The sequence below is a fragment of the Anabrus simplex genome, chromosome 10, assembly GCF_040414725.1.
Source record: "Anabrus simplex isolate iqAnaSimp1 chromosome 10, ASM4041472v1, whole genome shotgun sequence".
NCBI lineage: Eukaryota > Metazoa > Arthropoda > Insecta > Orthoptera > Tettigoniidae > Anabrus > Anabrus simplex.
Genome location: NC_090274.1, coordinates 52,391,423 through 52,403,214, shown reverse-complemented (window position 1 = coordinate 52,403,214; position 11,792 = coordinate 52,391,423). Strand labels below are relative to the sequence as shown.

The following is an 11,792-nucleotide window of genomic DNA, read 5'->3' as shown; positions in this document are numbered from 1 at the left end:
ATGAAGATTCATGTATAATGATATTGGTTTCGCGGCACACTAGTTACTTTCATGGTTTTCGCCCAGGTGTCACAATTTTGTCCCGCAACAATTCATTTAGACCGCCTCTGTAGTGTAGTGGTTTGTGTGATTAGCTGCCACCCCCAGAGGCCTGGGTTCGATTCCCGGCTCTGCCACGAAATTTGAAAAGTGGTACGAGGGCTGGAACGGGGTCCACTCAGCCTCGGGAGGTCAAATGAGTAGAGGTGGGTTCGATTCCCACCTCAGCCATCCTGGAAATTGTTTTCCGTGTGGTTTTCCCCCTTCTCCTCCAGATAAATGCCGGGATGGTACCTAACTTAAGGCCACGGCCGCTTCCTTCCCTCTTCCTTGTCTATCCTTTCCAATCTTCCCATCCTCCGACAAGGCCCCTGTTCAGCACAGCAGGTGAGGCCGCCTGGGCGAGGTACTGGTCATTCTCCCCACTTGTATCCCCGACCCAAAGTCTCACGCTCGAGGACACTGCCCTTGAGGCGGTAGAGGTAGGATCCCTCGCTGAGTCCGAGGGAAAAACCAACCCTGGAGGGTAAACAGATTAAGAAGAAGAAGAAGAAATCCTTTAGGTGCCAATAAATGTTCGGATACGAGGCTGGCATATTTGAGAACCCTCAATTATTACCACTCAGCTTGGATTCAACCCGTCATCCTGGACTCAGCAGGCCGCGTGAGTCAGTCAACCCGGCAGAGAAAAACACGAAATAAACAAACTCTTCTCCCACAGCACCGTAATCACTCGTATTTCAGAAGCACTTCACTGGAAGGTGCTTAAAGTCCAGAAAGAACATTATTTTGCGGTAGTTGGATGCGCCGTTTCTTTGTTCGTATGTGACCGTTATCAGACTTTCAACCACCTCACTGTGATAAACAGTATCAGCTGCTTCGCCCACATGTATTGCTATCAGTAACTGTTTCACGCTGCCCGCATGGGGCTGGCTTGTGATCTGTTTTCAAGTACAGTGCTATAATTTACGTGCACCAGAAACCTCCTTATGCTACATAGACACCAACTAATATTAATAATTATAATTAACCTACTTAGTCCGCCTCTGTGGTGTAGTGGTTAGCGTGATTAGCTGCCACCCCCGGAGGTCCGGGTTCGATTCCCGGCTCTGCCAAGAAATTTGAAAAGTGGTACGAGGGCTGGAACGGGGTCCACTCAGCCTCGTGAGGTCAACTGAGTAGAGGTGGGTTCGATTCCCACCTCAGCCATCCTGGAAGTGGTTTGCCGTGGTTTCCCACTTCTCCTCCCGGTATGGTACCTAACTTAAGGCCACGGCCGCTTCCTTCCCTCCTCCTTGCCTATCCCTTCCAATCTTCCCATCCCTCCACAAGGCCCCCTGTTCAGCTTAGCAGGTGAGGCCGCCTGGGCGAGGTACTGGTCAAAGAGTCTGAAGCTCCAGGACACTGCCCGTGAGGCGGTAGAGGTGGGATCCCTCGCTGAGTCCGAGGGAAAAGCCGAACCTGGAGGGTAAACAGATGATGATGATGATTAACCTACTTTCTGAAATTCGATGGGATTTATAAGAGGCGCGTTTTTGGCTTAGGATCTATCTGAAATAGAATCGGTTATTTGAGAAACCGGACAAGGTAGGTTTAATGCTGCTTCTTCTTCTTATTCTTTTGCTTCTTCTTCTTCTTTATCTGTTTACCCTCCAGGGTCGGTTTTTAGCTCGGACTCAGCGAGGGATCCCACCTCTACCGCCTCAAGGGCAGTGTCCTGGAGCTTCAGACTCTGGGTCGGGGGATATAACAGGGGAGGATGACCAGTACCTCGCCCAGGCGGCTTCACCTGCTATGCTGAACAGCGGCCTTGTCGGGGGGGGGGGGGGGGGGGCGGTTGGATGGGAAGACTGGAAAGGATAGAGAAGGAAGAGGGAAGGAAGTGGCCGTGGCCTCAAGTTAGGTACCATCCCGTCATTTATCTGGAGGAGAAGTGGGGAAACCACGGAAAACCAATTCGAGGATGGCTGAGGTGGAAATCGAACACACCTCTACTCAGCCCCCGTACCACTTTTCAAATTTCGTGGCAAAACCGGGAATCGAGCCCGGCCCTCCGGGGGTGGCAGCTAATCACACTATCCACTACACCACAGAGGCGTACATACATTTCTTTTTTTGCTAGTTGCTTTACGTCGCACGGACACAGATAGGTCTTAATGGCGACGAAAGACTTGATTACTGATCTTCATTTCATTAAACGAAAAGTTATTGGCAGCGGTGGGATTCGAACCCACGCCTCCGAAGAGACTGGTGCCTTAAACCAGCGCCTTAGACCGCTCGGCCACGCTACCACATGCTTTTATCACTTGTTTAGAAAGTGTTCTACTTCGATTGTGACTTGGCACGTGACCAGAAATTGCGTAACGACACTTGGCCTTCTGAACCCAGACTGATGTGAAGAAGACTTCGACTGTCCCGCATTGCATTGACGTGTAGAGGGAGGAGTATCCTCGCAAGAAGGAGCAATAGATAGCGTTCGAGATGAGGGAGTGATTGAGCAGAATTTCTGCCTCTCTCGGAACTCGCCACACTTGGACTGCGTAGACTGAAGGGCTATAAATTTTTTTTTTCGAAAATCACTTCCGGCCTAATGCAGTTTCGGAAAAACAGTGTACAGTCGCTTGTTTCTTTACTCGTTTGCCTTTTCTATACAAATCCTAGCCAAATTATCTTATTTACATCATTCTTTCTGTGATACGTTCCTTGCTTCAATACCTTAAGGTTTTTAGATTTTTTGAAAAATGTCCATACCGAATGTAGGTATAAGGGCTTAAGTGAAACTCTGCATTGACTCACATTAGCGCTCGTAGCGGTAGAAAAAGGCAAACTGCTAATCTAATCGACCGGATAACGATGAATAAGAAAAGGATTCTAATTTTTAGAAATAAATAAAGAATATATTCTCATACTTTATTTGCCGTCCGCCTCTGTGGTGTAGTGGTTAGCGTGATTAGCTGCCACCCCGGGTTCGATTCCCGGCTCTGCCACGAAATTTGAAAAGTGGTACGAGGGCTGGAACGGGGTCCACTCAGCCTCGGGAGGTCAACTGAGTACAGGTGGGTTCGATTCCCACCTCAGCCATCCTGGAAGTGGTTTTCCGTGGTTTCCCACTTCTCCTCCAGGCAAATGCCGGGATGGTACCTAACTTAAGGCCGCGGCCGCTTCCTTCCCTCTTCCTTGTCTATCCGTTCCAATCTTCCCATCCCCCACCAAGGCCTCTGTTCAGCATAGCAGGTCAGGCCGTCTGGGTGAGGCACTGGTCATCCTTCCCAGTTGTATCCCCCGATCCAGAGCCTCGTAGCTCATATCGCTAGGATGTTTTCAACATTCAGTTGTCTGAAGGATATTTTCACTTTTTTGAAGACTAGTAGTAGAGGACATGTGTGCTTTCTCAAATAACCGATTCAGTTAACGTGATCACCTCATCGTAGGCAATTTTGCATGGACCAGACAACCAGTATTCGTCATCTCCTTACTCACGTTATTACCGTGCGCCAGAACACTGCCTTCTATATACAATACGTACAAATGGTGCCGTGTTTCCACTGTCTTTGCCTGGTGTTTCGTCTTGGTCACAGCAAAGCCCCTTACACACGGTAACGTATGATATTCAGTTTTCGAAAGAAAATTTACTTTATCTTTTCCAAAGAGTGAAGGTATTAACGGTGAGCACCGAGGCAAATAGGTTAAAAATAGGGCTATTCTACATTTAAAATATTTTTCCAGATAGCTTGCTTGTTGAATAAAGCAATGTAATTTAGTCATAAGATGTTCTCATAATACGTAAGTTTTCAACCGGTGCGCCATGGCACCCTGGGACGACTTGAATGACCTCCAAGGGCGCCATGGAGTTTTCCTATTAGCAATAAAGAAAATTTACTTTCTTCTTCTTCTACTACTACCGCTTTTCCCACAGCTGTGAGGTCGCGGGTGCGTACCCTATTGCATATGTGGAATTAAGCCTGTTTTACGGTCGGATGCCCTTCCTGATGCCAACGCTCTTTGGAGGGATGTACTCACTATTAAGTATTTGTGTAGTGCGTTGTCTGAATATGAAGAAGAAAGTGTTAGGACAAACACAAACACCCAGTCCCCGAGCCAGAAGAATTAACCAGATGCGATTAAAATTCACTACCCAGCCGGTAATCGAACTCGGCAACCTCTAAACTAAAGGCCTCAACGCTGACCATTCAGCCATAGAGTCGGATTGAAAATTTACTTGATTCAAAATATGTTTTTTATAATTTTCTTTTCATTTTTCGTTGAGTTTTAAATGAAAAATATCACAGAGCATGATAGCTGCAGTCACTTATGTGCCAGTACCCAGTATTCGGGAGATAGTGGATTCGAACCCCACTGTCGGCAGCCCTGAAGATGGTTTTCCATGGTTTCCCATTTTCACACCAGGCAAATGCTGGGGCTGTACCTTAATTAAGGCCACGGCCGCTTCCTTCCCACTCGTGGCCCTTTCCTGTCCCATCGTCCCTATAAGACCTATCTAAGTCGGTGCGACGTAAAACAACTTGTCAAAAATATAGATAACATTATCTGTCTTTTTATTTTATAACTTACTAAAGGTTCTTCAGACTGCACTTTGTGTGTACGAGTATCTCCTTGTATGTTGGTTAGCATTATTTTTACAAATTCTTACAGTAAATGCCAAAATATTGACAGTTTTTACTGCATGGGAGCTGCGGAAGGATTGTTGTTGTTCAGGTGAGCCCTGGGCTCTGAAAGGTTGAAAACCACTGTCATATTAAAACGATGGTGGGATGCGGTCGCAAGGAAACACTGTAAAAATAAAGTTCAGAAAAGAAACACATTAAAAAAAAATAGAAACACAGTATACTATACTTGAGAATAATATAATTTCTGTACATCTTCCTTTGAAAGATCGATTCTTCAAATTAATATTATAATTTAGATACAGTCAACAAAAACAATTATTTCAACATAAACTACGATATCAGTTATTTTCTCTATATTGACGCCAAAAATATAATTTACTTGTTACACAAAATTTTGGTCGTTCGAAAATTGTGTAACCTCCTTTATTTCAGTTAACGGAGGTTTTTACTGTGATTAATTTCTTTTGGAAGGAGAAAGTAATAAATACATTTGAAATCAATCTCTTGGAGAAAATAGCGAACAAGCCATGTTTGAGAATCTCTGTAGGAAAAGTAAGTGTCACAACACATATTGGTCGAATAGCGAAAGTAAATAAATTGAAATACCTGGGAGAAATACTTCAAGAAAATTATCTAGAAAAATCTGCTGTAGAAGGAAAATTACACAAGATGGAAAGAGCGGATGGCATCACTAAGTATTTTTACAACAAGAAATGCTTATCTAAAAATCTTAAAATAATGAAATATTACACAAAATTTTGTGTCATCCAGAATGTTGCAAGTCCCCTTTATTTCAGTTAACGGAGGTTTTTACTGGGATTGCTTTCTTTTGAAAGAGGTAGGTAGATAAGGGTTATTCTGCCCGAAGGCAGGTCCGAACCTCCGCAGAGGTGTTCCTGAGCCGGAGTTTACGTGCGGTAGGGTGGCCAGTTCCTTTCCGCTCCTCCATTCCCTTACCCCCCACCAAAAGCGCGTGGTAACCCATCCAACTCCTGACCAGGCTCAATGTTGCTTAACTTCGGAGATCTCACGGGATCCGGTGTTTCAACACGGCTTCGGCCGTTGGCTCTTTTGAAAGAAGAAAATAATAAATAAATTTGAAATCAATCTCTTGGAAGAAATAGCCCATATAACACGTTTGCTAACAGAAAAAAATTAGAAATAAATAAAAAAGAAGTGAAGAGGAAACTATAGGAAGAGATTAAAAAAATACAGTTTTAAGAATGGAAGGATTCCAAGGAAGAAATAACAGGAAACATGGTGTGAAGTGGTTTGAGGAGAAAAGAATAGAGCATGGTGGTCTCTAGCAGGCCTCATCGTAAAGAAGAAAGAGGAGAAGAAGGAAACTAACGAATATTTGGGACAAAAATGGCCAAACATTTCTGTCATGAGAAGAAACTTCAAGCACACCAGAATTTTCAAGAAAATCCGAAACTTAAAACAAGATGTGCGTGGACTGAAAATAGAAAATAACAACATCGAGAATGTGAGAATACTGAGAGACAGTGCAAATGACGTGTTCCTCAGCTGGCCGAAACGTAATTAATAATAATAATAATTGCATATTGTTGATAGGCTGTGGTCAAGAAGACAATGTAAATGGCCTGACCAAGTTCGCCTATGCAGTAACAGCCTAATTTCTAGAGGCTATAAAACAGTTCTGGAGGCACTGACGTTGATGAAAATACGAGCGGTGGGGGCTGCAACATCGAGACATTCATAGTTTTCGCTTAAATGGAACGGTCTGGCCGCAGTACCGGCCATGTAAATTGCAACACTCCAGTAGGCAAGTGCAGGTGGGATTACAAGACCTCTGTATCCGAGATATCATAGCAGGCCGTGGAAAATGCAAGAATACAGTAGGTGAGTCCAGATGAGCTTACAGGATCGCTATATCCGAGAAACTTTAGTGGGCCACGGAAACAGGAACACTGCAGCAGGTGAGTCCAAGTGAGCTTAAAGGATCACTATATCCGAGCAAAATAGTAGGCTGTGGAAAGAGCTACAATACACCACGCGAGGCCAGGCGGGCTTACAGAATCGTTATATCCGAGAAAAGGTGGTAGGCCATGAAAACAGCAACGCTACAGCAGATGAGTCCGGGTTAGCTTACAGGATAGCTATATCCGAGAAAATCTAGTAATCCATGGAAACAGCAACACTACAGCAGATGAGTCCAGGTGAATTTACAGCATCGATATATCCGAGAAACTTTAATAGGCCTGAACAGCAACACTACAGCAGGTGAGTCCAGATGATCTCACAGGATCGCTATATCCAGGAAAATATAGTAGGCCATGAAAACAGCAACACTACAGTAGGTGAGTCCAAGTGAACTTACAGGATCGCTATATCCTACATATCGCTACATCACGCGAGTCCAAAGTAGAAATCCAACGTTTTCATTTGACTCTCCTGAATGGTTAGGTCAGCCACAGGTTGCCCAGTAGAGTTCTCCTCTTCGTGCTGTTGTTAAATGGAACGTCCAACTTGACCAAACACGCAATGCCAAGGGTGCCAACACCAAATATCAACATATTTAATTTCAGGATTTGTATTACCTATTTGAAGTAAATTTTGTAGATTTTTTTAATTGTGAGATGCACTGATATATTCTGAATTCTTTAGTTGATTTAGATATATTTTACGTGTTTACTTTTAAGTTTATTTCTAGATTATTTCGTTTCCCGTTAATTAAACTTGTCGTTATGGAAGCCCAGATTTTCTGGGAAGTAGTCGATCCTTTCAAATAAAATAAATAATAATAAAAGTAAGTGATAACTGTATGTATTTACGCGTTTCTCAGTGGATATGATAGTACACGATTCCGGAAATTGCGGATTCAACACTAATGTCGGAGAGGTGTGACAAGTACGATCGAAAAACTTGGAAGGGAGACACTGGGGACTAGAAGGAAACGAACACGCTGATGTGCCATGGATAATGCCTACACGAATAAGCCAGAGATGAACAGTCGAATAGAAAAGCCCTGTTACACAAGGACAGATCGTCCGCATAAAGTAAAAACTAACTATGGTAAATATTCGTTTGTAAATCGAGGCACGGTTTCGATCCCTGGCTCTGCCACGAAATTTGAAAAGTGGCACGAGGGCTGGAACGGGGTCCACTCAGCCTCGGGAGGTCAATTGAGTAGAAGTGGTTTCGATTACCACCTCAGCCATCCTGGAAGTGGTTTACCGTGGTTTACCCCTTCTCCTCCAGGCAAATGTTGGAATGGTACCTAACTTAAGGCCATGGCCGCTTCCTTCCCTCTTCCTTGTCTATCTCTTCCAATCTTTCCATCACCCCACAAGGCCCCTGTTCAGCATAACAGGTGAGTTGTATCCCCAGATCCAATGCCTCACGCTCGAGGACACTGCCCCTGAGGCGGCAGAGGTGTGATCCCTCGCTGAGTCCGAGAGAAAAAACCAACCCTGGAGGGTAAGCAGATTAAGAAAAGAAAAAAGAAAAACGGGGAATTGATGATTTGAATGCACTACCTACAGCTGTCTTGGAGCCTTCTAGCAAAAATGAAAGATGCTTCAAGAATAGACTACAGGAGGGCCTCTCAGGGTGCATGCGCTTGGTGCATGCACTGTGCACGGTGCAAAAGACGACTTCCCTTGGTTAACCAGAGTGCAGACCCCCACTCCTCGATTTGGAGCAATAGTGCGGCCTCTCTCTTTCCCCACGCCTGTCTCGCTCGCTCCCCCTGTCTCCCTCTTCCTCACTTGCTGGGTAGCGCTACAGATGCGAGCCGAATTGAGCCGAGCTAGCCGAGTAGCCCAAAGACGAAGCGTTGGTCCGAGCCGTGCCGAGCGGGAGCGATGCACAGTGCACGGAGCTCTTGCGCCTCGATTTGCACGCGTGAGATTTTGGGCGTTTGAGAGGCCCTGGCACTACAGTATTCTGTGAATTTTGTGTACATTTGTAGGTGATAGTGTCATGCTTTAAAGTGGCGCTCTACCCACTGTAAATTGTAGTGTTAAGGCATCTGAATTATTTAAGGTATGTTTGAATTTGTACACAAACGTGCTGGTGTTTACGATGATAAGATAAGTATTAGTACTTGGACCGCTCAATCTACAGTAGTGTAAGTCATAGTGTAACATTTTGAAATGTTAAGGTACGTGTGAATTTGTATATGACGGTGGTGTAACATTAGGCTCCCGGCATTTACATGGAGGAGAAGTGGAAAATCACCGAAAACCATTTCGAGGATGGCTCAGGTAGGAATCGAATCCACCTCTATTCAGTTGACCTCCCGAGGCTGAGTGGACCCCGTCCCAACCCTCGTATCACTTCTCAAATTTCATGGCAGAGTTGGGAATCGAACCCGGACCTCCGGAGGAGACAGCTAATTACGCTAAACACTACACCACAGAGGTGGACCTTTCACATAAAGAATTCACAAATTAAAAGGATGAAACATTTAAGGATTATTTTTAGAAAATCATTGCTGTGAAATTCAAGGTGGTGGTGGTGGTGAATTTGTTTTAAGAGGAAGTACAACTAGGCAACCATCCTCTATATAACACCAATCAGAGGGAAAAGTGGAAGGGATCCGACAATTCGAAAAATGAAGATATCGGTCAAAGAAAGACAAGGGCCACGAAGGGCGTGAAAATGAAAGACTCCCTAGCCCTCGCAAACCTAATAGCGTCGGGGTCGGAAAGGAACAAGAGTTGACCAAGAGAGGTCGAATAGGATAGATGAAAGTGAGGAGCCTGGCACAAGTAAGTGGAAGCAATGTCAGGATTCAGCTAAGGGCCCCATGGTCGCCAACCCACGCTCCAAAGTTCAGAGCCCCTGAGGCCCCTTTCAGTCGCATCTTACGACAGGCAGGGAATACCGTGGGTGTTATTCTACCACCCCCACCCACAGGGGGATGTGAAATTCAAGGGATCGGAAAGACCTAATTAGCGAAATGACGCGAAAAGTTGACTTTCGCGAAATCGTACTTAAATTAATGCGAAAAAAATCATGTCTCTACCTGGAAGTCTACGTAGTCCAAGTGTTGCGAGTTCTGAGAGAGGCAGAATTCCTGCTCAATCACTGCCTCATCTCAAAACTATCTCATTCTCCTTCTTGCGAGGATATTCTTCCCTCTGCATGGCAGTGCAATGCGGGACAGTCGAAGTCTTCTTCATTGAATTCTGGGTTCAGAAGGCCAAGTGTCGCTACAGCACGGTATATTATTCATTCTGGTTACGTGCCAAGTCACAATCAAAGTAGATGACTTTCTAAACAAGCGGCAAACATATGTGGTAGCGTGGCCGAGCGGTCTAAGGCGCTGGTTTAAGGCACCAGTCTCTTCGGGGGCGTGGGTTCGAATCCCACCGCTGCCATCAAATTTTCCTTTAAAAGACCGAACATCAGGGATGTGTGAAAAATACCTAGACATGATTATTAAATTGCAAGCAACATTTTGACGAGCAATCATGTCATGATTTATATAGTAAAAAATCGGGTTGGTCTGCCTCTGTGGTTTAGTGGTTAGTGTGATTAGCTGCCACACCCGGAGGCCCGGGTTCAATTCCCGACTCTGCCACGAAATTTGAAAAGTGGTACGAGGGCTGAAACGGGGTCCAGTCGCCTCGGGAGGTCAACTGAGTAGAGGTGGGTTTGATTCCCACCTCAGCTATCCTGGAAGTGCTTTCCCACTTCTCCTCCAGACAAATACCGCGATGGTGCCTAACTTAAGGCCACGGCCGCTTCCTTCCCTCTACCCTGCTTATCCATTACAAGCTTCCCATTCCCCCGCAAGGTCCTTGTTCAGCATAACAGGTGAGGCCGCCTGGGCAAGGTACTGCTCCTCCTTCCCAGTTGTAACCCCGACGCAAAGTCTCGCGCTCCAGGACACTGCCCTTGGAGGCAGTAAAGGTGGGATCCCACGCTGAGTCCAAGGGAAAAACCGACCCTGGAGGTAAACAGATAAAGAAGAAGAAGAAGAAGAAGAAGAAGAAGAAGAAGAAGAAGAAGAAAAGATGTCGGGTTGTATATTAGACTGCAGAACTCCAGCTTTCTGAACCGAAGACGGCTGGTTCGGTCCTCCTTCTGTTCGGTGATCAAATACACCAGCCTAGTGTCGTAGATTTTTCTACAAGACATTATTCTTCTGCCTCTGTAGTGTAGTGGTTTGTGTGATTAGCTGCCACCCCCGCAGGTATGGGTTCGATTCCCACTTCAGCCATCCTCGAAGTGGTTTTCCGTGGTTTTCCCACTTCTGCTCCAGGTCAATACCGGGATGGTCCCTAACTTAAGGTCACGGCCGCTTCCTTCCCACTTCCTTGTCTATCCCTTCCAACCCTCCCATCCCCCACCAAGGCCCGTGTTCAGCATAGCAGGTGAGGCCGCCTGGGCGAGGTACTGGTCATTCTCCCCAGTTGTATCCCACGATCCAATGTCTGAAGCTCCAGGACACTGCCCTGGAGTGTAAACGGATTAAGAAGAAGCAGAAGAAGATGAAATAAAAATGAAATGTCGTATGACTTTTAGTGCCGGGATATCCCAGGACGGGTTCGGCTCGCCAGGTGCAGGTCTTTCTATTTGACTCCCGAAGGCGACCTGCGCGTCGTGATGAGTATGAAATGATGATGAAGACAACACGTACACCCAGCCCTGTGCCATTGGAATTAACCAATTAAGGTTAAAATTCCCGACCAATCGAACCCGGGATACTCTGAACCGAAAGCCAGTACACTGACCGTTCAGCCAACGAATCGGACAGAAGACGAAGATGATGATGAGGAAGAAGAAGTTTGGCTTGCAGGAGTTCTTGTACGTGCTGAAAAATCTGGCGTATCTTCAGATACCACCGGAATGAGAAAACCCGTCATCTTGGGTACAGAAAGTCAGAGCTCTACCATCTAAGCCATACATATTATTGAAAACCTACAACCTGTTTTCCCGTCATTGACTGGGTCAGGGGTGGAATGAATGAAGCAGATATAGGCTATTAGTACGATGGGGTCGCCACTCCCAAAGTTATTTATTAATGACTGTGACTGATAGATGCTATGAAATAAGAAAAGAGAGTGTTGCTGGAATGAAAGATGACAGGGAAAATCGAATTACCCCGGAGAGAAACCTGTCCCGCCTCCGCTTTGTCCAGCACAAATCTCA

General features: G+C 45.6%; 2 non-coding genes across 2 annotated transcripts; one reads left to right on the top strand and one right to left on the bottom strand.

Annotated features, from left to right (window-relative positions):
• Positions 1 to 2,248: 2,248 nt before the first annotated feature.
• TRNAL-AAG (transfer RNA leucine (anticodon AAG)) lies at positions 2,249 to 2,330 on the bottom strand. The gene has a single exon. It is a non-coding gene; the product is annotated as a tRNA-Leu (tRNA).
• Positions 2,331 to 9,933: 7,603 nt separating this feature from the next.
• On the top strand, positions 9,934 to 10,015 carry TRNAL-AAG (transfer RNA leucine (anticodon AAG)). The gene has a single exon. It is a non-coding gene; the product is annotated as a tRNA-Leu (tRNA).
• The last annotated feature ends 1,777 nt before the right edge of the window (positions 10,016 to 11,792 follow it).